This window comes from Microtus pennsylvanicus, chromosome 6 (assembly GCF_037038515.1).
Source record: "Microtus pennsylvanicus isolate mMicPen1 chromosome 6, mMicPen1.hap1, whole genome shotgun sequence".
NCBI lineage: Eukaryota > Metazoa > Chordata > Mammalia > Rodentia > Cricetidae > Microtus > Microtus pennsylvanicus.
Window position 1 is genome coordinate 70,528,751 of NC_134584.1, and position 27,720 is coordinate 70,556,470.

The 27,720-nt window shown below is 36.1% G+C and overlaps 1 protein-coding gene across 6 annotated transcripts in view; it reads right to left on the reverse strand.

Annotated features, from left to right (window-relative positions):
- Positions 1-27,720, reverse strand: part of Arb2a (ARB2 cotranscriptional regulator A) — a 419,074-nt gene that overhangs the window by 153,346 nt on the left and 238,008 nt on the right. The gene's annotated exons all lie outside the window — the stretch shown is intronic.

Consider the following 27,720-nt stretch of genomic DNA (forward strand, 5'->3'; position numbering starts at 1 on the left):
TGTGTGTGTGTGTGTGTGTGTGTGTGTGTGTGTATGTGCGTGAGGGCACATGTGTACAGGCGTGTGTGGCAGTTGAGTGCATATTTTGGAACCCCTATCCTACTATTAGGAAACTTTTCTGCAAATTCATATGTCTGAAATAATCCACACAACAATAATCTAAAATAACCACGTACTTAGTTTACACAGTATAAGATATTTACTAAGCGTCTGTGTGGATTGTGATAGGAGGCAGCATTTGTTACATCACACCTTTTGTTAAGTAGCCAATTTAGCCGATATAAAATCCTATAAAACGGCAATAATAAAGAGTCAGTAGTTCACTAATTTAGAAAGTCAATTATATGTCACTGCTTCATATTGGATTAATTACTTCATTTCCATTTTCAGAATTTTAAAACAGTTCATGAAAGGTGCCAGATTGACAGTTCTACAAGCAGAAATTCTTACACCAGTTTTTGCAGAGTTAATAATATAAAAAGCAATATACAAAATAAAATTACACAGATTTTATATGATGACATTGAAGTTGCACTGTAGATATAAATGACCAAGAGAGAAGCTTTCAGAGAAAAAAAATCTCCAAGCACACAATGGCATGCAAGGAAAGCAGCACATTGCTAGACAGCTTCCAAACTGCTCTTCTAGGAGTAAATACATGAAACAAATGTGGCGATATAGCAACAAAATCTCACTGTGATTGAAGAAGAGAGTGAATGACATTCTAGAGGAGTTCAAAGAAAACTGGATTAAAAAAAGGGTAAAAGTGGCTGTCTGCAGGGAAAGTTCATGACAACCAGAAAAATTACAAAATGGAGAAAAGCTAGAAACTATGAAAGACCATGCACAGGAAACAATACAGCAATCCAGTGCTTCTAGAGCTCTTACTCCTTACCCATTCTAATAGAGCTCATCTTGCCACTCCTCACTGTGGGTGTCATGATGAAATCTACCATACTACTTTCTGTCACTGACTTGTCAGGCAAAGCAGAGCTTCTCTAAGCCCGTCTCTTCCCACACAGCCATCAGCATATACTATCGTCTATGAGTCCCATTCCTTAAACAAAAAGGACAATAAACTTAGTGCTGGATTTTCCAGTAATTGAATTAAAATTTCTCGGAGGTAATTTAATGTTGAAGTCACTTTTTATTAGCTGAGAGTAGTTGGGTTAGAGCCAACTGTTTTAAAATTTACTATTCTAATAGTCATGAATGTAGTGTAATGATATCTCCAATAGTCCAATGAATTTATAAGTTAACATCATGAGTTGCTAAGACCAATTAAAATATTAATAATGACATGGCTTCCCCACAACCTCACAAAGAAGAAAAAAATGAAAGGCTGTCAAAGACAGAAAAAATTATTCAACTGCTGTTTGTTTAGGAGAGAAATGGGTGAAGCATGTTGGATGTGACCTGCAGTGGGACCGGGAATAGCATTAGGATGGAATGCAGAGCTCCACACGCGTTAGGGCTCTGCTCATGCTACCACAGACTGTCCTCACTGAGAGCACACAGCCCAGCACTCTGCTTCCCAGTAATAGGGCAGCTCCAGAGTGATTCACTGTTGTGCAAGTTGTGGGTTGACAGCCACCAAAGCAGTTTATACACATAAACCACTTAAATTCTGTGGACTGAATAGCTGTTGTTTTTGTTCTTTTTCTGATCAATTTGGCAGGTCAAGTCAGTCGAATAGTTTCTTCATGTAGACACTGCCTTACTATGGAAATGAACATGGAAACATTCATCTTTGTCAGAAATTATGTCAAATTATTCAAATTTATTGGTGAATTACAGCAAACATCCCAGCTGATGAACATCGCAGTCATATGTTTTTAGAGAACACTTATGGCTCTGAAAAGATAACATTACAATGAGCTTTCCCATTCTGAAGCAAGGCGTTTGGAAAAAAGATGTGGCCTGCTATTCAAGAGAGTAATTTATTCTAATCATAAAACTTCCAAAGATGGCCAGAACTGTGGGAAATGCAACAGTTCCCCTCTCTGGAGTGCCATGTTGTTTTCACGCTCCTCTGCATTCCTCCTCTTGGAGAAACCTCATGAAGCTGTCTCTAAGGCCATCAGGGCCACCTTCCTCTTCTCCACATTCACATCAACACCGTGACACTGGCTGAGGTAACAAACAATTAGCTCCAGCACAGTCTGATGTCCATGTTATTCTCTGTTATTCTATACCCAGCCAACGTCTCAAAAATTAATGCAAGTACATCAGGATCTGAAATTAACTTTTTATAGCCAAAAGCAACATCCTGATAGAGGGAGAAAAAAAACATTATAAATGCGCTGGCATCTGAATACTTGTAGATAGTGCCAGAAAATAGAATTTCACATTATAAAACGTTAACTTTGACAAAAGCTGTCCTATACTGATTAATCAGCACTTGCTTATGAACTGATGAGGTATAGCTAGGTGGCAAGTGTTTTCAGTAAGTGACATATCCATTATCAAAGGTCACAGATGAACCTGCATTTGCTAATGTTCTTATGATGCCATATTGAAGAAATTAGGAAAAGAAAACAATACACAACATCTCTCTCTGAACTTCTTATTAAACTTGAGATTATTTTCTTAGAAATTAGAAAAGCTAGCCACTTATTTATTGTGAAATTTGTGTTATTCGATACATACTTCAAGAAACCCGTTAGTTGCTGGAGAGACCACTCCTTGGGTAAAGTAGTTGTTGGGCGAGCCTGAAGACTGAACTTGAATCCCTGGAGTCCACATACAGTGGAAGGAGACACCAACTCCATAAAGTTGTCCCTGTGACCTTCACAGACATGCTGGGGCCCTCACCCCTGCTCAACACTATAAAGATACACAATAATACTAATAAATAATATTTTAAATATTTTAAAAAATTCAAAAGAAACCACTGTGAAATTAATATAAGAAATGAATCTAAGGCAATGTCCTTATGCATCTTTTTATAGATACTTTAAAATAATTTCTTATTCAAGTATTTATTTAGGAAAACCTAATCGGGATGCTACAACACTAAGGATCTTTACTTTAAACTGTCCACATGTTCATATTCCAATATCCACTAAGCATTCTGACAAAATTTAAGTATATTAAGAAACTCTTTTTTTGTCACAATACCAAATGCATGTCATAAAACTTTAACATATGCAAGAAAACTTTATCCTAACTATCTATATTTAAAAAAAAAAACTCAACATCTTTCACCAATAAAGGATGACTGGAATCTCATACACATAAAATCTGACCGGAGAAAATATGACATGTCAACATATCACATAATATCCTATAACAGATCAAATTCCTCAGCAGAACAGGATGGTATTCTTTTCTATATTCTATTTGGAGGAGGGACTATTGGGAGGAAAAGAAGGTAGAGGGACTTCGACTTTTTAAGTAGATAAAACACAAATGGCATTTCTGTCCCTTGGGGTTGCAGGAGGTGCCTTGGTCTAAAACCCAAATATTAAAGATTAGAAAGAACATACAGATTCTAAAAGGTGCGTAGAATAAAACTAGTTTCTAAAAATATTTCAAGCTGTAACTGTGAAGGGAAAACCTCCAGTTAACTGCTGCTTCATTCTTCCATGTGGGCGCCACGGCGTAAGCACGGCAGGGTCATGAAAGGTAGCACTCCTCGCGCTCGTTAAGGAATTAGTTGAAGTAGTCGATGATAGATAATGCTTAAAATAGTTTCAGAACACTACGAGTCACTACTAAGCACATGCTAAAGTAACAAATAGGATAACTAAAATAAATTTATGTAAGCCAAAGTGCAAATCATGCTGTTTGTGCTCATCGTTCAAATCTTCTGTGTATCATCTCTTGACCTTTATCCAAATGAATCCCACTAACTTTTGAAGGCTTTCTCTCACACTCCTTGGCTAGAAGCACAGCTGGCAAGGGATCTAAACCTCATCACTGGACAAACTTGCCCTTCTGGTTTTGCCAAGAATGACATTTCCAGTGGGAAAAAAAGAAGTTACTGTATGGGACACTTGAGACTGTGTTTATTTGTGAGATCCATGGCTCTTCTTCCTTGTGATCACTATATATCAGTGTTAGAAAAAAATGAAAGTCACAAAGACTCAAACCTCCCACAACTCTCTAAATTCAATTATTAATTAAAGTAAGAGCAAAGTAATCAACTGAATATTTTTAATTTCGTGGAGAAAGACATAACTGAGGATAAGCAGTGCCCCCTAGTGTCCATAACTACAGACAAGAGGAGCTAAATTGCAAATGTTAGCTATAGTATTAAAATTACATGTTATGTGTTATAAATTCATCATTATTCCCAATACCTATTTTAAATATGAAGGTACACCAAACATTTACTTAGTATGGATTTGCATAGTAATGTGTTTGAAGATATACACATGTGTGTGCAAGGAAACACCCCCCCCCACACACACACCATTTTATACACACTGACCCAGCCAAGATGACTTAAACATTCCAGACAACTGGAACGTTCTGAAGGCCCAGTAGATCACTCACTGTGATCCAAGGTCTGAAGGCCCAGAAGATCTCACTGTGAAGACATCTACTAGGAACTGCTGGGCATACAATACAAGCAGCAGGGCCTAAATGACTAACTGTAATGGCTACGGTGAACGGCAAAGGCTTCAAGCCTACCCCAAGATGCAATAAAATCTGTGGAGGTTTCCTGTTGGTGGTTAAAATAGCTATACTTTGTCGAGGGTGATATTGAAAATGCTGTAACTTTTACTGTGCATTCTAAATACTTAATACTGAATATTAAATAAATAAAATATATCTCTTATTGCAAGAATATATAATTGACATTTTATGGAATTTAAGTTGGTATATATTTTTCTGATGAATTTATTGCATGGAAAAGCTTAAAAGTTGTATTTAAAGGGAAGCAAGGTACGGAAAGGGTGGCACTGTAGTAAAAAGACAAAGCCAGCTTTTCAGTCTCCGAACTACTTCATTTATCAATAACTTTAAAAAAAAACAATAAATAATGGAAAAAAGTAAAGCACTCATGCAAATAAAAGCATAACAAAAACAGAGATAACACAGGAGTGACAGATGCTACCTCTCAAAGAAATTACTGATGGAAAACTAAGAGAAAAACTATTGCATAATTTTATTTGCAAAAGAAAAAAATGCAAGGCGAAAAAGGTTCAATGCTATTGAAAGCATTCATTGTATAAGAATCCACTTGTGAATTACTTTTCAAAACAGAACAATAATGCACATACTAATAGTTTTACAGTTTAAAAAGCAAGAAACATAATTATGCTTTTATGAATAGTCCTATGTGCGTTTCATTTGCTGTTTTTAGGACAAAGGCAGGGAAAATGCACTATTTTATATGGCCTGAAGAGAATGCCCACAAAAATCTTTAAAAGTAGGTGACCATTTAAACCTTTATCATAATCTCGGCTGACACAGAAACAGACACTTCAGTGACCTAAATTCAGAGAAATGTTCTAAAATATCAAACGCTACTTTTAAAAACATGTTTACCTTTGCTAAGATGATTAGAAATCTCCGGGATTTAAAGACCAACAACAAAAATCCCTTCTCATTTATAACACTATTTAACTAAAATTCAGAAGGAAACAAAACAAAAGCAGACAATTTTACATTAATTATAATTACAGATTTTTGTTGAATTAAAAATTGTGAACTTTCTTACAAAAATCTCTTTAGAAAACGGAATTTTTAAATCATATATCAGCACCAAGAGCCACCTGCTTAGGCAGGTGATGGTGAAAAATGAAACTTGAGCAAGCAGAGACTCTGTCTGCAGAGTAGCACTTAAATGCTGGGGACTGCAATGGCCACCAAGCAAGGGATTTCTTGCAACTTTTAAACAAGCTAAAACATCATAATAGACACTTGCTACATTCCTTTACATTTTAAATAAAGTTTTGTTTTCGCAGGCATTTACAGTTTCCATCTTTCATTCAAGTATTGTTGATTTTCAAGTGATGTGAGAATTCTAATAACTATATTAGCTGCCTATATTAAATCTGCAGTACTCAAGAATAATATCACTAAGACATGCTTTTGAAGACAAACATTAAGAGCTTTTTATTTACCCCAGAACAGTTTTGTATCGTATTGGTTTAAGGACATATGATGAAATGCTCATATTCATGATAGTCCTGCTGTAGAAAAAGGGAAAGGCAAGCAAGCCCGTGCCTGTTGTGTGAAGAGAACGGGCAGGTCTGCGGGGCGTGCACTTAGCTTCTTACACAGCTGTGCAGAAAGTGATCTGGAAGTCTCAGTGTTCCTCAAAGGCTAAAAGAAGCAGAAAGGAAAATGTCCACAATCCATATGCTCACTCTGCTAACTGCATTCCCGGCCCATGACTACAGTTTTTTTTTTTTGGTATGATTTTTTTGGCATGTGGGTTATAAACAACTACCAGGAGAGGAGTCTTATAAAATTCTTCTAAGTGGAAAAATAGTACAACATATAAATAATTTCAAAAGAAGGCATTTCCTTATTGTACTTGCATTTATCCAAATTTCTAATTATTACTCAATTCTTCATATACATATGGGTACAGATTATTTGATAAGAATTTCTATACACTTAAATAAATAACAACTATGTAACAAATAACTGAGCAAAATAAAATCAACAACTCTTAATACACCAATAGCCTCATTCATGAAGATTAAACTATAGAAAAATTTCACAGACAATTCCAAACTGGAAAGAACAAACAGGGTGTAAAGCACTTACTGGTCTTTGGAGAGTATTTCTTTACTAACAGACATTATACAGCATTCTGACCATTTCATATTTACCAACAAAGTGACAGTTTTCTTACTAACCAATGTCAAAAGGGAAGAAATAGTAATAAAAGAGAGTAAAATATTATACTATTCAGAAATTATGCAATTTTTGTGTTTTTGAATTAATTTTTAAGTTACCACACAATGTAATAGGTTTTGTTCTATCTATTCATATATGAGTACACGTACACACACACACACATACACACACACACACACACACAAATGCTTTGTTCTTAGTGCCCATTCCTTCCTCTGGAGCCTCCTCATCCAGTCTCTGCTATTCTATACATTTTTTAGCCTAATAATTTCACAGAAACTATAGTATATCCTTTTAAACTGATATTTTTAATGTTTGATATTTCTTATGACTTAAAACGGGAACTTTCACATATAATCCCCAATAAATGTAAGTTTTAAGCATCAAATATAGTAATATTTCTCCAATTTAGGTTCGCAAAGAAATTAATAATGTGGTTTAAATCTAGGAGGAAGCAATAAAGCAATTTTGAACAAATTATTTGGCAAAATCTCCTTGGTTCATGTACATACTTGCAGCTCTTTGTAGCTGCAATGGATCACTTGGATTCGAGGGTTACAGGGAATCTCCTGCAGCCCACAAAGTTGTTGGTTGCACACAGCCATTTTTCTTTTAGCACAGCTAAGGAGAAGTATGTCCCAGCATTAGAATCAGCTTGTTTGATCATACATTAAACACACTTCAGAAGTACGAGTTCCCTCCCACTCATGGCATATTTCATATCGAGACAAGTTCAAGCTATACATGCACTTATTCAGTTATGCACGTTTAGTCACCGGAGACAAGTGAATTATGTAAGATGATGCACATTCCATTTTATTCAGTAAAAATGTACAAACACTTTATCATTGCAATTCTGAGACCTGCAATTGCACCTGAGATGCCTAGAATAAGAAAGCTGCAAGATTTCCACAAAGTGGTTCAGATGTGAAGATCCGTTTTAAAGAGGTGAAGTGGTTTTCCAGCCTAATATTTTTATATCTTTTCATTTGCATTTTCATAAAAATTTTCCTCAAACTACCAAAAAATATTAATGATCAAATGATTAAATGATCAAAGCACTTTACACTACTTTATAAATCCCTTTTATACTTTATGACTTATGTGCAACAGAATGATTAATAATTTAAAGCATTCTTATTAAGCTTCAATTACACATAAACCTATTTTTCAATATAAGTTCACATTTCCTAAAGTATGTTGTTTACATGAGCAGTAATTCTATTTATGGATATTGACTGGATAGAGGTCAGGGAATTCATGTGCATGTTTCTTTAATGCTATAGTTTTTACAGGGCATCTTAAAATAATAAATGACATTAACAATTTAACAATGGGATCTTTAACATTTTATCCTCAAAGTGTTCAAAACAATTATTAAAAGAGAATTATTATGGCTGAGTGATATTACTGAGGGAAATATTGATACCATGTTTTTATCTTTAAGTTTTTAATTTCAATTATTTTAACCATATATAGAAACAATGACCCATTTAATGAAAATAAAACACCATAAAAAGTTATCTTGAGTTTAGTAGGTACTGTTAAGCATGCTTGCTAAATTCATTAAGGACTTTCAGCATCAGAGTTCATTAGAATTCAGCATCAACAGCCAAAGAATGAAGTTGAGCCATGACACATTTCCGAACTTGCCCAAACTAACCTTCCATGTAACTCAGTGGACTCGGCTGAGACGGTGAGGTCTGCAGGAGCACAGTGCCCCAACTCTGACAGAGGCAAACATTTGTCTGCTCAGTTCCTCAATCCATTAGAAATTGGTTAGAAAGTAATGGGTAGTTTTTGGAAATTAACTATATAGACAAACATGTTGCTGGGCAGACAATATAAATGTTAATTTAAGGACTTGCAAATAACAAAAATTACTAGGTTATATAATGTTCACTGCTCCTTCTTTTTCACAGGTTTGCTTGAGAACTTAATCTCAAACTGAGGCTTCTGTGGTAAAGTTATGATATGAAACGTATCCTATCAATAACTGATATATGGGTCCTCTTCCAGTATGTCTGTCAGGCTTACATGATCCATGCCAACAGAGCCAAAGCTGCTAAGCAGTGTCAGGAAAGCCACTGTAGAGCACAGACTCACAGTGGAACAAACAAGGGGACTTATCTTCCTAAATATATAAAGCAACACACATTTCACTAGAACTAAGACAGAGGGTATTGATCTGCAAATCCTAGTAAATTTTAGATTATGACCATCTTTGGTACCATCTTTAAAGAAAATGGCTTTAAGGTGGAAGCAAAGTAGACAGACAAACAAAAATAGCACAAGATAACTGGCATACATTCTGACATTTTCTTTCTCAAACATAATCTAGCCCACAGTGCAAACTACAAAAACTTTCAAACTTGGAGAAGGAAAGCAGTCTCATCCTCATAAAATAAAAAAAAAAAAAGGAAAAAAAAGCCTACATGTCTCTGAATAAAATTGAGACACCTGCAGTTAAGTTTTACCTTCTCCCCAGAAAGTTTGGGATGAACCCCTGTAACACTGTCTTCCAAGAAAAGACAAAGTGGTCGATGCAAGAACACATTAGGCAGCCTTGGACAGGGCAATCAATGCAGGAAAGAACCTTGCCCAGGGCCGTATGCAAATAGAAGCACAGCCTCAACCCAGGGAGGGACATGCGCAATAGATCAATTGGAGCTAAAGCCCTCTCAGCCATCTCAGCTGCGGACAGTAAATACATACTGATGAACAGCTCACATTTCCTGTGAATTCTTAAAATGGGTTCCTTCTGAACAGCCAGTTTAAAACTCTCCATGGGATCTGGAGTTCAGCTCAGAGGAAGAAATATTAGGGGGAAAGTTTAAGTCAGTAAAAATAAAATTCTTATTTCTTAGAAATTGGTAGAGCTGAATTCTACTAACACGGCAGAAGGCTGTTTTAAGTATACTCTCATTTGTGAGTAGTTAATAGAAATCTAAGGAGCACACGCAATCTTAGGCGTTCTTGAACAAAAATAAAAGAAAGAAATGTAGGAAAAATAATTCAAGGTATAAAATTAGTTATTCTCAGATTAAAAACTCAATTGTCAATTTTGTGGTTGAATTTGAAGTAGGAACAGTTTTTCTTTTAAAGTTAATGTCTCTTTCTCCAGAAATCAGTCTAAATTCTGATTAGGATGCATAGCAATTTTGAAAATTACTTAACAGACAATGTTAATACACAAAGCTCTACCTGTGTCAAACGGTTCTTAAGTCAGGTCGTGCAAGGGGGACTACAAATGCCTCATGGTAGGTCTTCAGAGAAGAATTTGAGCGCAATTTTTTTCTCCCAATATCTTAAATTCTTTTTGTATCTCAACTGTACCTTATTTTAAAAAGCTTTTCATAAGTTAAATGTATTTAAATATGAGTTATAATGTCTTAAACTATAATATAAACATTAACAAGCAAAAAGAAGACCCTGCAAACAAATGCCAGCACTTTGTCTTCTGCTCAGAGACAGTTTATCAGACATTCAACAAACGCGTCTAAGTTTAAATATAACTATAGAATTATTCTTTTTGCTTTTAGCTAGTAACTAACAATTTCTTAACTCAAACATCATTTAAAACATGAACATTATGGCTCACTCCAAAAGTCTGTGAGTTTAGGTTGGTAATTAGCAGTTTAAAAGAGAGCCCACATCTTACAGCACTTCAACTTACAGTTGAAGGGAGCTAGGTGGGGAAGCCACACACACTTTGTGCTTCATTTCCAGGAAGACTTTCCACATGGGTGATACCTTAGGTGTCCTGTAAAGAGTTTGTCTAATGTACAGCTATTGTGCCAGTCAAACGCTTGATCCTCTTACTTAGACTTAAAGCTTTACAAAAACTTTAGTATTTTCTAAGGAAAAAGTATGGAGCTTAAAAAAAAAACAAAGCAATATCATATTCTTTTATTGCTTTTTGAGTATTAGGTAGCATGTGAAGTATTTCTAAATCATAAAGCTGAAATCAGTAGGTTAATTACCGACACTCAAATGTTCCCTTCCTCCCACTTGAATTTTAATATAGTTGTGGGCAGTCCAGAACTCAGAGTAAAGTGCAGCTGATGATTCATGGGATATAACACAGAAAGGATCAACCATGGATTTCCTTTTATTACAATATTTATCATGTTTTCTTATCTGTATAGATGAAAAAGAAAAATTATCTTAGCAATAGTAATATGATACACATTTTCATTGTAATAAGAATCGAATTCCATCCTATCTAATATAAATTTGCATAACATGTATAGTCCTTGCTTTTAAAAACACATTCAAATTTAAAAAGTAGCTGCCAGATATGTTTAGTTTCCTGAAAAATGTTCTTTATAATCATAAAGGCAGAATTTTCTTAAATGGGGGTGGTTCCTTCATAAATCACAATAACCTAATTTATTGAAAACTTACATCATGAAGTTAATTAAAACATTAGAAGAAAGTGTGCCTTTTGAGTAAATTCATGGGCTTTGATTTTAGTCATGGCTTTGACCTCTTGCAAATTTTCTAAGTTCTTTAACCTTTTGAAATCCTTGTCTACAAAAACAAGTATGAATACCTACCTCTTAAGAGTTGAACTTAGGATGAAAATGACTTGCTAAGTGATGCATAATGACCAGATCTACTCTATCCTAATCTTGTGTTCACAGGGAACAGTAATAGAGCACAGTGGTCATGAGAATGGGCTGTCAAGCTAGAGAACTGAAGCTTAAATTCTGATTCCATCATTTAATACTTGTATGATTTTAAATAAACTTTTTAACATATCATTTGTGTTCATTTCCTTATACGGAAGTGAGAACAACACCAGTTTCTACGTCATCGGTCGTTAGAGAGACTGCATAAATTAATATTTCTAGAGCACTGGAAACTATGCCTAATACTCGGCAAATAATACATTGTGTAGCTACTAGTCACACTCATCAATAATATTGTAGCAAATACTGATAGTAGAGATTGTTTTAACAGAATAAACTCTACTTAATTGGTATTAGAAGATAAGTATTAAATCTGGACAGAAATGGAAAATTTAGACAGCTGTCTACTTAAAGAAAGAATGAGCTACAAAGAAGAATCCATTATGGGACTAAGACATTCTTTTCTAGATCTTTCTTTTCTCTTATTTAAATCAAATCCCTCTATCAAAACAGATTCAATATTGAAATATAATTAATATATGAATTATTATTATAAAATTTCTTCATCCTTCATCTTTATTAGTTTGGGTAATTGATTAGGTAAAGCCTTGCTTGGAAGTCATATACATGCATAAAAACATTAAGAAATTACAAAAAGAAATTACCCTGTATTAAACTGAGAAATGTAGAATTCTGAAGGACATGAAAATCCAGAAATTATTTTAAGGCTAAGTCACAATGGTTAGAAAAGCAGGAATAAATTAAACCCAAAAGTAGTAAATAATTCCAAAGTAAAAAACCAGAACATTAATCTGTCAGCACAGTGAAAAGATCAAATGTGAGTTCCACAAGGAGTACAAGGATGGTTCAAATATACACGAACCAGTAGGTTAAATCAAGATAACAAAGGGCAAAAACATGAATATCTAAATAGACTCACAAAAAACATTGAACAAAACTTACTATCCCTTCATAATAAAAACTCCAAACAAAAACATCTTTATCTTTTATTTTTTATTATATTATATTATATTATCTTTATCTTTATTATATTATCTTTATCTTTTATTATAATATAATGATATACTACAATATAATTATCTCATTTATCCCTCCTTTCCCTTTCATTACTACATCCCCAACTTACACCCTTCCTTACATCCCCCATACTCCTCTTTACAACCCCCTCTACTCCCTCCTTACAACTCCTATATCCTCCTTAAAACCCCTATGCCCTCCTTACATCCTCCATACTCCTCCTTACAACCCCTATGCCCTCCTTCCAACCCCTATACCCTCATCACAACCCCTATGCCCTCCTTACAACCCCTATACCCTCCTCACAACCCCAATGCCCTCCTCACAACCCCCTATACCCTCCTTACAACCCCTATACCCTCCTTACAACCCCCTATACCCTCCTTACAACCCCTATGCCCTCCTTACAACCCCTATACCCTCATCACAACCCCTATGCCCTCCTTACAACCCCTATACCCTCCTCACAACCCCAATGCCCTCCTCACAACCCCCTATACCCTCCTTACAACCCCTATACCCTCCTTACAACCCCCTATACCCTCCTTACAACTCCAATACCCTCCTTACAACCCCTATGCCCTCCTTACAACCCCCTATACCCTCCTTACAACCCCTATACCCTCCTCACAACTCCTATACCCTCCTTACAATCCCTATACCCTCCTTACAACCCCTATACCCTCCTTACAACTCCAATACCCTCCTTACAACCCCTATGCCCTCCTTACAACCCCCTATACCCTCCTTACAACCCCTATACCCTCCAAACAACCCCTATGCCCTCCTTACAACCCCTATACCCTCCTTACAACCCCTATGAACTCCTCACAACCCGTATACCCTCCTCACAACCCCTATACCCTCCTTACAACCCCTATACCCTCCTTACAACCCCTATGCCCTCCTTACAACCCCTATACCCTCCTTACAACCCCTATGCCCTCATTACAACCCCTATGCCCTCCTTACAACCCGTATACCCTCCTTACAACCCCTATGCCCTCCTTACAACCCCTATGCCCTCCTTACAACCCCTATGCCCTCCTTACAACCCCTATACCCTCCTTACAACCCCTATGCCCTCCTTACAACCCCTATACCCTCCTTACAACACCTATGCCCTCCTTACAACCCCTATGCCCTCGTTACAACCCCTATACCCTCGTTACAACCCCTATACCCTCCTTACAACCCCTATGCCCTCCTTACAACCCCATATACACTCCTCACAACCCCTATATCCTCCTGACAACCCCTATGCCCTCCTTACAACCCCTATACCCTCCTTACAACCCCTATGCCCTCCTTACAACCCCTATACCCTCCTTACAACCCCTATATCCTCCTTACAACCCCTATATCCTCCTTACAACCCCCTATATCCTCCCTACAACCCCTATATCCTCCTGAGGACATAAAAACTAGTCCACAGGACAAAGCATTCAGGTCCATTCCAGCTCAGAGGCTTCTGGGCCCTATGTGTGAAGTGCATAGTATCTTCAGCAATAGGGACTTACCTAGAAGGAAGCTATCTTAACACAATGAAAGTTATATATGATCAAGACTAGAAAGCAAACTAAGACAGTACTTACAAAAAAATGAAGAAAATACACACATGTACAAAAACACAACACTCATAGATTACAACAATCAATACTGTTAAAAATGTCTATTCTATCCAAAACAATTTACAAAGTCAATGCTATTTCCGGCCAAAAGAACATTAATGATGTTCTTCCCAGAACTAGAAAGTAAATAATTACAAAAATTATAAGGAACCAAAAGCAAATGAATAAAAAACTTCTGAATAGCTAATACCATCTTTAGTCAAACAAGCAAGGCAGAAGGCCTTGTACTACCTGACTTAAAAATACAGCAAAAGCCACGGTAGTCAAAAATAGCGTGGTTATAGGGACAAATGTTTGTAGACTATTGTTAGCATTTATGCTGGTTTATTAAATTAGTGGTTATAGATCTTCCTCATAATCTGCAAGAGAAGAAGACCACTACAAAAAAATACAAGCAATCAAAATGCAGAATTGTAGAGCCCAGTCACAAAGGACACATCTATAAAGCAACCCCTACACTCAAGGCTCAGAGACCCTGCAGAACAGGAGGTAGGATGAACATAAGAACCAGAGTACAGGGAGTTTGCTGTGAGATTATGTCGCGTGGCATCATGAGAAGCAACATCCAAAGTCTCCCCAACATAGCTGAACAAATGCGAGATGAAAAAAGATGACACCAAACACATGACAAACTGGATACAGGGAAAAGTCCACATGGCCTCAACCCTACACAAATCATTATTTTTTCTGATAGGAATATATAACCAACACAGATATTAATTGTTCTCTAAGCAGTATAAATATTCTTATTTTATAAACTGCCAATGCTGAGAGCTTGAGAAATAACAGTCTTCCCCAGTAAAGGGTACACTAACCAGTTATCCAATGGCCCTGAAACCATAAGTGTGAGTAACCTTACACAAATGCAGTGAGTTCTATAGGAACATATACACACACATACAAATAGTTACATGCATGCAGTAAAAATTAATGGAAAAATATGCCAGAATCTGACAGAGGGCAGGGAAGGGTAAATGTGAGGGTGCAAAGGGAGGGAAGAAAGAAATGTAATCAAAATATAAATCTCAAAAAAAACCCCACCCAAAATAAGTAGATGTAAAAGGCAAAAGAAAACTGTTCAGGAGGTAGGGATGGGATCTTTTGGAAAAGGCAAGAGCAGCGCAGGAGACAAAGTCAAAAGAGTCATACCCACACTGAAACCCTCCGCAGTATGGAGACATTAGCAGTGTGAAGACAGTCTCTAGGAGAGGTAAGTACTATGCAAATAAGCTACCTCATAATAACACACAATATATATTAAGAGTTCACATAAATTTACAGTAAGAAATAAAAAATTAATCTTATTTTAAAATAGACAACACACATGAATAGAAATTTCTCAAAGGAAGATATACAAAAAGCTAACAAGTAAATGAAAATGTTCATCATCACTAATTATCATAAAAACGTTAGTAACAGCCACATTGAGTTGGGGCCAAGAGTAGTATATTTGTAATTCTAGCTAGTCAGTTGTCTGAGTCAGGAGGACCAGAAGTTGTTACAAGCCTGCCTGGGATGCAGAGTGGATTCAAGGCCAATGATGTCAACTTAACACTGTCTCAAGAGAAAGAGAGAAGAGAGCTAGGACTCTAGCTCAGTGGCAGACTGCTTGTCTAGCATGCATAAAGCCCGAGGTAAAATGGACAGTACTTTAATAAAAAATAAGAGCCCAAATGAAATAGCATTTCACTCCCAAAAAACTATTGCCAAAAATTCTGAAGATAATAAGTATTGCTGCAGATACAGAAAAAAGGGAACCCTGAATGAAAATTATTGAGAATGTAAATTACTACACCTATTACAAAAAACAGTCTATTGTTCATCAATAAACACAAAACAACCACACATGTTCTGCTGTCAAATTACTATGTCAAAGGAATACCTGCAGTCTCAGGTTTATTTTAGCTATAGTCACAATATCCAGCATATAAAAATCAAATATATACTGTTTTTGAATGAGAAAGGAAATTGTATGTATATAACAGAATGTTGTTTTGCCATAAAAGAATGGAATCCTATCGTCTGTGCTAACAAGTCTGTAATTGGAAACCACTATGGTAAATAATGTCAGTTCAATACTGCATGCTCTGACTCATGAAGAAGCCAAAAACATGGGTGAGGTGAGAAGACAGAATGAGGTTGGAAAAAAAGTACAAATGACAGTAGACAGGAGAAACTGGCTCTGCTCTTCTAGAACCCAGTAATACAGTTTAGAACAACATACATATTTTATATAAAATAAAGAGTCCTAACATTTATAGGCTGTTTGATGCAAAAGAAATTCCAGTTACCCCAATTGCATTCAATACATACCATATGTATTGAATTATCACAGAACAGCTCATCAATATGCATAATATTATTAATCAGTCAGAAAGAAAATAGGGAATAGGTATTCGACAAGAGGAAAGAAATGAAAAGGTCCGAGGATAATAAAGTGAATGGTCACCCTGAACAACTTACTGAGGCCCTGCCTCATATATGAGTGATAAAATAAGACTACATAAAAGAAGTTCAGTTCAGAGTTAGTCTACTCGTCTATTGTTCATGGCCGCTGGGTTCAGCACCCAGTACTAAAAGGCAAGATAACCACATTTACCATTTAAAACTAGTAGGATGGTTAAATGACCACCTAGTGCAGAATACTATTTAAGCGTTATTGATATTGGTGATGGACACACATGACACTGCCACCTTATGCTCTGTAAGACATCGAGACATCTAACTCTAGTAGTAAAGTGCATCTCCATCTTCAGACACCACTATGAATTGATGAAACCTTCACTTGACCCAGTCATGTCTTAAGACCCTATGGATGATGGACATAATCTATGGATTCTATAAAGACAGAAGTGAGAGGGTGCTTTGGAAAAAAGTAAGAGAGGACTCTTCATACAGCAATCAACTAGGAAAGTGTCTATTCCGAAGATCTACAGTAAGATCTTAGAGAAAAATGCAAATGTTATCAAATTACTTTACAACACACCAAAGCATCCAACTTCTTTTTGTATTTTAATATTTAGACATAATATAAACAAAATTTAGTCTTGAACAGATGCCTCAAAAAGTGTAATAGAAAGCAAAACTGAAAACTTGAGGATGAGTTTGTAACAGTGGTAAAAACTTAGCTTACACTGTTAGTATTATTACTCCTGGGATATTCTTGTAGGTGAAATACACAGTGACATAAAGGAGCTGTGGTGGTTTAGAAGAAAATAGCCCACAGGAGGTGTGGCCTTGTTGGAATAGTATGGCCTTATTGGATGAAGTGTGTCACTGTAGGCGGTTTTGAGGTCTCCTATGCTCAAGGTATATTCAGTGAGGCACACAGTTCACTTCCTGTTGCCTGAGGATCAAGACATGGAATTTTCAGCTACTCCAGCAGCACCATGTCTGCCTACCTGCACACTGTCATGTCCCACCATGATGATAATGGACTTAATCTTTGAAACTGTATGCCAATTGCAAGTAAATGTTTTCCTTTATATGAATTGCTGTGGTCATGGTTTCTCCACACAGCAATAGAAAAGGCAGCAGGCAGCAAAGAGACCAGTGAAATCATTACTTTGTCACTGTACTCTAGAAGACATTAGGGGAAAATGGAGCTTCTCTATCATGACAAGCTATTAGAAGACTATCACATTATTAAAATTTATAATTACAAAACATTCCTGAAAAAAAATTCCTGATACATAATCACTGGAAAAGAGGCAAGACTGGGAATTCCACCATTAGAGAAGATTGAACATGTTTTATATATCTACACAGTGCCTGTGGATGAGCAAAGAAATTAAAGATGTAAAAAATACAAAGCAAAGTATATGGATGTATAGAAATAATTGGATATATTAAAAACAGGGATGCTTTTTATTCATTGGGGTCCATAGTGAAATAGAGAACTACTGACAGCAATGTCACTGCACCCCAACAAGGCTACCTGTGCACTGTCACAGGTTCATAGCCTGAAGTCATTGGACCTCAGTAAAAACCAAGCCTTGAGCGTCACTCTCAGTGTGTTTGGATGACATTTACATGGGACTCTAAATGTAATTTTATCGTGGAAAGTATCACTATGATAGGTTAAGGCTTTAGAGGCTACGTAGTGGAACTGACACATTTTTCTTTTCCATTATGAGAAAAGCATTTACTTTGGAGGATCTGGAATCCTATATTATGAATTCTAAGTTTGAGGTCTCCCAAAATTGGTATGTTAAAACATGATACCTAGGATAATGATATGAGGAAGTGGGGTCTCTGGTCCAGAAATGTTAAGATGATTTCTTGAAACTCAAACCCCAACACTGGGATTAGCATCTTTGGGAAAAGATGAAGGGACTGTGTGACTGAAAGTGATCGGTCAGCATTAGGGCCTCCACAGCTGTGACCTTAATCTTCTGAGTCTGCAGAATTATAAAATATTATTCTTTAAATCATAAAATTTACTGCGATTTTATTATAACAGCTCAAACTAATAAATATTTAAATAGAAAAATAAACTTCTAAAGGATTAGACTTAACTCATATAGAATTCAAACACCAAAAATATAACCGATGCTTAGGGTTATGTCTAACTTCTTCCCTTAAAAAAGAGATTTAAGTTATGATGAGATTTCTTAGCTAATTTACTGTATTTACTAAGTAATTAACATTATTCATTTTCCCAGGAACACAAAATTTCAGGGCCAAAAATAGTACATGTTGCACACCCACAGATAGGATCTCTAAGTGATCACCTTTCATCTTCATCTTTATTATCTTACCCATTTCATTGAGCAGCTCTACTCAAATACTCAGGACTGACCTGAGTATCATTGATTGCAACATAGCAACACTAAGATGGTTGTGTTGTGAGAATTTTCTACACACATATATCTAGTCATCTAGCCATCTGTCTGTCCATCCATCTATGCAATCTCATCTAACCAAAGACGTTCCATTTCTGCTCTTGTTGGCATTGAGTAAAGCCTTAGTCATTATGCTGTTACTACTTCACCAGGGACAGACCCTGGTGTTTTTTCTTTACTTCCGCATAAGGAAGTGATGTGAGATTTACAGAAGGAAAAATGTTTACAACTCATTACACTATGTAATCATGCAATTACTACTGTAGTTGCCACTGATTTGCTTCCCTGGAAACCAGATTATACCTCCTGACCAAAATGTGAGCTTATTAAACTTTATAGCTACTTAGTCGATAGTTTACCTGAATGCATCAATGCTCACTTTTTGCAACAAATGGATTTCTGAAATCTTCCTGAATTTTAATTAGAACTCTTTGCCCAGATCTTGTTTCCATCTTTGCTCCCTCAAATCATACCTTAACATGAATTCAACATGGTTTAAATTTGAGGTCTACTACCTACCTTACTTTTGTGAGTTAATCTGAGCAAATTATTTAATAGAGATTGGACTCTAGATTTACAGTAGAAGCTAAATAGCATGTATTACAAATATGTTATTCAAAACTTATTTTCAATTTTAGATAACAAAGCATGGGTGTTGGCACAGTTAAGTATTTTATTTCTGGAATTTACAATGAGTTATCTTTATATGATCATAAGAACAGCAAAAAGAAAAGAAGTTCCAATTTAGCTAGAACACACTTTTCTACAATCTTGAGGAAAGTAGTGCAATAGACAATCATATGTTCACCTTTTCAGCACAGAATTCGTCATTGAGATATTATATCAAATATGGAAAAAAGTTTCTTGGATAAAATGTTTTTTTTTTTAAATTTGGGCATGGTTATACGTTCCTATATTCTCAGTCCTTAGTAGCCAATGGTTGGTGGATCTCTGTGAGTTTGACACTAGCCTGTTCTACATAGTGAATTTACATAGTGAGAGACTATCTTAAGAAAAGGATTTATATTTAGCATATTAATTTGCCAACTTATTTTCTTAGTTAACAAGTATATAATACTTTTAGCAGCTCATTTGGCTTCGTGACCATTTTATTAATAGAGATCATGTCCAGCTTTTTAGCTGTGTGGATGTGAAAGGACATTAGCCTGGCACAGTCTTTGTTGACATGGTTAAAGTTTCTTCCAAGAGTAATTCTCAGAGAATAGCTTGGATCCTTTATTATATAAATAATGCCATCTTTTCTCTCTTTCAGCAATCTTCTGAATGATAAAATCTTATATTAGTTTTTCAGGGAAGCAACAAATAAATAATCACAACTAACATCACACTCAAGTGAAATAATTACCGCTTTTCCATTAGGCCTGATCATACAGAAGGTGAATATGCACGCTCAGCCACAGCTACACACAGCCTTTACTGTAGGTTCTCCTCAGGGCAATTAGGGAAAAAACAACTTACAAAATGGAAGAAATTACAGAAAATGTATGTATCCATATTGGAAAGAAAAATGTAAAATTAGCCATCGTCGCAAATGTTGTGGTCTTGAATACAAATAACTCTGAGGGTAAGGGAGAGGGGCAACCTAGCCGCGCTCATACTCTTAAACAGCCTGACTCTGCCTTTCTTAACAGCCACTAACCACCAATTGCTTAGCTAAAGACCTAAATATATGGAAAGATAATCCATGTTCATGGATGGCAAAGCTTGCATCATCAAGATAGCAACAATCTCCAAACTGTGTACACATTTAATCAACCTGAATCACAATCTCTGGTGTTTTTTTCTCTGCAGCAACAAATACATCGACTCTTAATCCCATAAGGAAATGCAAAGAGCCAAAGTAATCTTTAAAAAGTATTAAAATACTATGATGATTTCAAAATTCACTGCAAAACTACCTCTAGCAAGTCACTATGGTGCCAACAAGAATACAGTCACATTTATCAGTGTGACAGAGTTCAGCCATACCTACAATGCTAATTGGTTTTGAACCAGACATTAAAACAATATGAAAAAAATAGCTTTGTTTCCCAGTAAAAAGTAGCAGGAAAACTAAATATACACGCTTAAAAAAATCTAAAACTAAATTTGACCTTTACCTCACATAATCTGTAAATACTAATTGAAGCAGGACAAGGGTGATGGTGCACACCTTTGATCCCTATACTCAGGAGGCAGAAGCAGGATAATCTTGAAGAGTTCCAGGATAGTGAGGTCTACATAGACCCTGTCTCAAAAATAGGAGGCAGGGGGGAGGGGAGGAGAAGAGGAAGTGGAAGAGTGGGAAGAGGAGGAGGCAGCAGAGTAGGAAAGGTAGGAGAAGGGGGAAGAGCAGGGCAGGTGGAAGGGGAAACATAATCCACTTAACAAAACTAGACACTAGAGGGAGATCTATAAGACTACTCATGCAGTAATACTTCATGCACTTAAGGGCACTATCTGAATTTAGATATTGGTGATGGTTGTATACATCTGTAAATACATTAAAAACCAGTAATTTGTTCAATTCAAAGGATGACTTTTGGGAGCTCACCAAGGCCAGCTGGACTGGGACTAAAAAAGCATGGGATAAAACTGGACTCTCTGAACATGGTGGACAATGAGGGCTGCTGAGAAGCCAAGGACAATGGCACTGGGTTTTGATCCTACTGCACGTACTGGCTTTGTGGAAGCCTAGCCTGTTTGGATGCTCACCTTCCTAGACCTGGATGGAGGGGGGAGGACCTTGGACTTCCCACAGGGCAGGGAACCCTGATTGCTCTTTGGACTGGAGATGGAGGGAGAGGGGTGTGGGGTATGGGGAGTGGGGGGAGGGGGAGGGAAAAGCGAGGCGGGGAGGAGGCGGAAATTTTTAATAATAAAATAAAATAAAATAATAAATAAAGGATGACTTTCTCAGCATATAAAGTATAACTCAGTGAAGTTCTATAAGTCATTATATCTCAAATAAATTATATAAATTTTATCTCAAAAGTAAAATAATTAAAACAAGAACAAAGTACGTTATTAAATCAGCTATATACTGGGATGAAATGTTCTTTTGGAGATCATCCATTGGCTGTGATATAACACTGAATTTCCTTTAATAATCTTCCTGTCTTACTGAAAGGAGTATACTTAGTGAATTGCAGAGAAGCGATCTTTTCTGTCAAACATAGTTGGGGTCACCAGCAGAAAAAAAAATATTGCTTAATGAGAAAGAACTGACTTGCTAGAATGCCAAAAACCAGTCAATATTCAAATTGAGAATAGAATGAATAAATTAGTAAAAATGGTACTGCTAGGTTTAAACTCCAAGTAACAGCCAATGAACTACAAATACCTATAACTACCCTCTTGCCGTTGCATATTCTCAAACTTGGATGCAACACTAGACTCTACCTGGAAGCTGTTTCTTCAACATTTGGGTGAGCAAGACAATTTTAAAACAACTTTAAAATTTTACCGAATCGGCTAGTTTTCAAAGTAAGTTTACAAGGGTGTTTTCATTCTCAATTACTTTGATTCCATTGTGATTCCATTTTCTCTGGATTAGCCTCTTTTATTTCACTTCCCCTCAACTTCTGATTCTCAGTCACCTAAAATTTTGCAATCCACATTGATCACATTGAACAAACTTCCTAGCATATTTAATTTACTTTCTTTATTGTGAATAAAATGTAATGCTACTTTGAGGTCATAGTTAGCAGTCATGTCACTAAAGGCAATGGTTATAAATTTTTTTAGCTCAATTCCATTTCCTCTTCAGCATAAATCTAAATCATGTTCCAAGCAGCTTAAAAAGATCTAAGAGTAGACAGAGGTTGAGTGTCCTCATACAGCCATGTCCAAAAGTAGCCTTCTACCAGCTGCTCAAGGCAGCTTAGGCTGCCTGGAGGCCAGGGAACCCAGCACAAAACAATGGCAACAAAATAGAGTTCCCTTCATTCCTTAATTCACATGCAAGTGAGGTGCCAATCAAGTGCTGACAAGCATGGAAAAACCAAAATCAAAAGTGGGTAGAGACATGCTTTCAAAAGGAGCGGTTTTCACACATTTCTAAGTGATGTTTTTTCATGGTGACTGAACAAACCACTGACAACGTAGAAAAAGAAATAAAAATGAGCAGATCCTAATATTCTATCAGTTGCAGCAATTCAGTGAAGCCAATAAAATGTATTGATTCAAATACTTGATACACTTCACAAAAAATATGAGCACTCTTGTTTTGGTTAAAGGAAACAATCCAAGTGTGGTGTGCTGAGACCTGTAAGTGCAGCAGTAAAGTGAGCTGAGGTGGGTTAAGGACACTGCCAAGGAAAGCCAGCTCATTTTAACAATGACGGCGATGTTACTTGATTTTGTAAACCGATTAGCACCTGGAAACACAAGAACAAAACCCAGTTAAATGGCCAATTGAAGCAATGGAATCATTCAAACCAAGTGGCTGGGAGGGAAATGGAAATGTCAAAACATGAATTATACTATAAAAATTAAAGAAAAATGAACTTAAGGCCTATATTTTAATAACTAGGCCGAACTATTCATACATTCTTTCTAAATAATTTTGTAAACAAATTGTAGCTAAGATTATTTATAAAATTAAATTTGTAAGACAAATTTATGGCTAAGTATGATGACTTAGACAAGATAATACAGGCAGATACACGATTTTCAGAAATTCATTATCAATTGATAAGACTGTTCATTCTCTTGTCTTTGATAGGTACGTGTTGTATTTAATCAGGATGTCTTATCAATACTCATTTTTCCTAGGATCACAGAAAGTCTGGAGAACTGGATATTGTTTGGTTTATGGTGCAAGCAAGGGCAGTGAGAGGTATCCTTTTGGTGCTATGTTTCTGTGCTCACAGAAAACTGTATACTGTTCTTAGGAGGCTAGACCCAGGACAGCTGCTTTACAAGACACACTACCATAAAATGAGTCTTTCAGTATTGTACGTTCTCCAGGAGCAATGCACATTTTAAGATAAGGTATAATAATAAAGTATGTTCTCAGTTTCCAAAAATAATTAGGAAAACATGGACCTCTAACAATTTTGTTCTCCAAACTTCAAAATAATCATTTTCAATTTTAAACTAGATTTTACCTAAATTTTAACACAGTATATGGCAAGCCACATTACATAAGATCTTCTAGCCTGGTATTCAAACAGTTTTATTAAACAAAATTTTATTAATTACATTTTTTAAAACCTGTACGTGCCACACAGTTGGCATTTAAAACAAATGTTCTTAACATTCATTACTCAAAGAAGAAGGGTGACTTACATGACAATGGCAGAGGATGATCTGTACAAACTCAAATATAATGGGACACACTAACTCAGGGACACAGAGACCGGGAGCCTTGCCAGCTTTTAAGAGTGTAAATTTTGAACAATTTAAAACATTTAAACCACAGAAAGCTAAAGGTTTTGTGAATGACATGTATAATGCACCACCAAGGAAACAAAGATACTACAATTTAAGATTTCTAATCTTCACATTTTTCTTATATTGCTAATATTAACATTTTGAAACCACGTGCGACAATTTCACATGTTATACTTATGCTGAAAATCCCTGAGACAACGTTTGTCAAAATTTTAAACATGAATACATTTATCTTAAGGATATTAGCAATAACTGGAAAGAATGCTTTCTTTACACAAAAGCAGGCTTACAAACACTGTAGAGTTTTTCTGTTACAATACTTCCATATTTTGAAACAGAAACACAATGAACTTACACATGTTTACTAAATTTAGCAAAATGCAAACCTCATCAGTATGCACTTTTATTTGGTTGTAAGTTACTTTTTAGGCTAAGACCACTTTTTCTTCAGTTGGCACTGTATTACACAACAAGTAGTAAGTGCATGAAGTTGAAATGATAACCATTATTATTTTAAGACCTAAACAAGGTATATTACATTAAATAGACTTCTCAGTCTGCTCCTGCCTGACAGATCCACCAGTGGTTCTATTATCTCCTCCTCCCATGCATGGCCTCCTGCAGGGACAGCAGACTACAGAAGCTGACCCTTACTGGGACCATCTTGTCTCTCAAACAAAGCTCCTTTTTAACTTCTTACTTACTAGTTACTTCCTGTGCTGGAGAAAAACTTTAGCTCAGCTTGTGATAATTTCACAGGCCCTGAGGACCCTGACCCCAATAGCCTCAAGGTCAGAAGTCAAGTCTTGTTCTGAAACATCTGTGTGCTTTATATAAAATGGAACAAAGGTGGAGAAATATCCACCAGTGTGTGACAAGAAGGACAGCAACCAAGACTGACACTCTGCTCATCTGTCAATTCATTTCAAAAAACAGACTTGAATTTGCCCTAATTCCAATTTTGATTTTTTTATACAATTTCTTTTTAATAAATGATTGTAAGGTTAAAAATAAAGATCAGTTATGCTTTATTGAAATTAGAAATTAGTGTTTCAGGACTTTATACATTTAAAGGTACTCCATAAGTTAAAAAAGGTAATTTTAAAGTAATTTAATGATTTAAATATAAAAGCTATCTATAGCTACAAATGTATAATTATCTGTAGATACTAAAACATTGTTTTAAAATACTGCATTTTCTCTCAACATCCATATTTAAGAAAAACTCACACTAATGTGTTAAGAAGCTACCTTAAGGTGTCTGTTATGTATATATAACATATATATCAAAATAAACAAAATCTGCGAAGCTATTTAATTTGTAAACAATCTCTAAATACTGAAGCCAAACTAAGAGAGAAATGATAACATATTTATTGATTTTAGCATAGTATAAAGATGTTAGACACAGGAGGGTAACTGTGACATCCTCAGGTGTCAGAGCCAGCACCACTCCTATATCTAAATCACATGAGACTGAGGCATGGGGGGGGGAGGGTTACATAGCATAGTATAAAGATGTTAGACACAGGAGGGGAACTGTGACATCCTCAGGTGTCAGAGCCAGCACCACTCCTATATCTAAATCACATGAGACTGAGGCATGGGGGGGGAGGTTACAGAAATATATTTGCTGATCTACACACTGAGTCTAAAAATTGAAAGTGGGCAATGGATACAGCTCTTCATTAGTGAATCTCTAGCATTAGCCAGTCACAATGCTATCATAACTACTCTCTAGAACACCACACCCAATCACACTGAATCCAAGATACATGAAACTGTTCCTGTCATGTGTACCTAATTTCAACTCTTAAAAATCAGAACACTTACAAAGGACTAAGCAAAACTTTTTGTTACCAAGCAAAGAATGCTATTTCCAAGTAAATTAATGTAACCTTTCTAATAGTTGTGATGTTAATCGCATAAACTATGACGAGGTTAAGTATTAAACACTTAACAGTACACAGAAAAATCACTTAAAATGATTAAAATAGGAGCTTGAAGAGATGGCTCAGTGGTTAAGAGCACTGGCTGCCCTTCCAGAGGACCAGGTTCAAGTCCCAGCACCCATATGGCAGCTTACAACTGGAACTCCAGTCCAAAGGGATCTGACACTCTCACACAGACATACATACAAGCAAACCACTGATAAAATAAATAAATAACATTTTTAAGAATTACTAAAATAATACCAAATAATAAAAGGGTTTGCAGTTTTGGATTCTAAATGGATAACATACATATTAATGGTATTCAAATAAAACCAAATGTACATCCAAATGTATAGAAGCATACATGATAATATTGAAATTTAAAAATAATATATAAAGAAGGAACAAACAAAAATCACTCTGGTTAGCAATATAAAGCTTTGTTACACTCTAAGAAATTAGTACATTCTTTTCAAAAATCATAAGTGTAATCTAGATGTATTTAAATTGCATTTTGATCCTTAAATTTAATTTTTTCATACAATATATTTTAGTCATAGTTTTCCAACCACTCTAACTCTTCTCAGATTCTGTCCTCCTTCCTACACATTCACCTTCATGTTCTTTTTTCTCTCAGAAATAAAAACAAAACCAAAACAAAAATCAAAATCAAAATGAATAAACAACAAAAATAGTCAAGATGCAAAGTACCAAAACAAAATGAGACAAGACATCCTTCAAAACACACACACACACATAAAAGGAGTCTGTTTTGTGTTGTCTAACTATGACTGGTCACAGGGCCTGCTCTGCAGTGTGGCTGATAAACCCAATGTCACTCTATTAGAAAGAACTAACTTTTCCTTTCCTGCAGGCATCAGTTGCAAATAGTTTCTTGGTTAAGGGTGGGATATTGAGTCAACCTCCCTTTGTCTGGTTTGAACCTGTGCAGATCCTGTGAATGATGCTACAGTGTCTGTGTGTGCAGGCTGCCACAGTATCTCTTGTATTCACATGCTCATCTGTCCTGCTGTGTTTGGAGAAAGTTGTTTCCTTGGAGTCATCCACCCACCTACCACCTCTGCCTTTTATAATTTTTTAAATAACTTGAAGTAATAATACCAAGAAAAAAATGTATAGAAGGCATGCTGGGTGCAGTGGTACATATCTTTAATCCCAGGCATCTATGTGAGTTCAAGGCCAGCTTGGTCTAGAAAGCAAGTTTCAGGTCATCCAGGGTTGCAAACCAAAACCATAACCAAAACCAAAGCAAACCTCTACAGAGGTTAAGAGTTAGAGTTAAGAACTAGGTATGGTTCAGATGTTAACAAGCATTTCCTGCTCATACAGAGGACACTCGTCAGTTCCGAGTTCCCAGCACCAATCAGGTGGCTCACAACTGCCAGTAACTCCGGTTCCA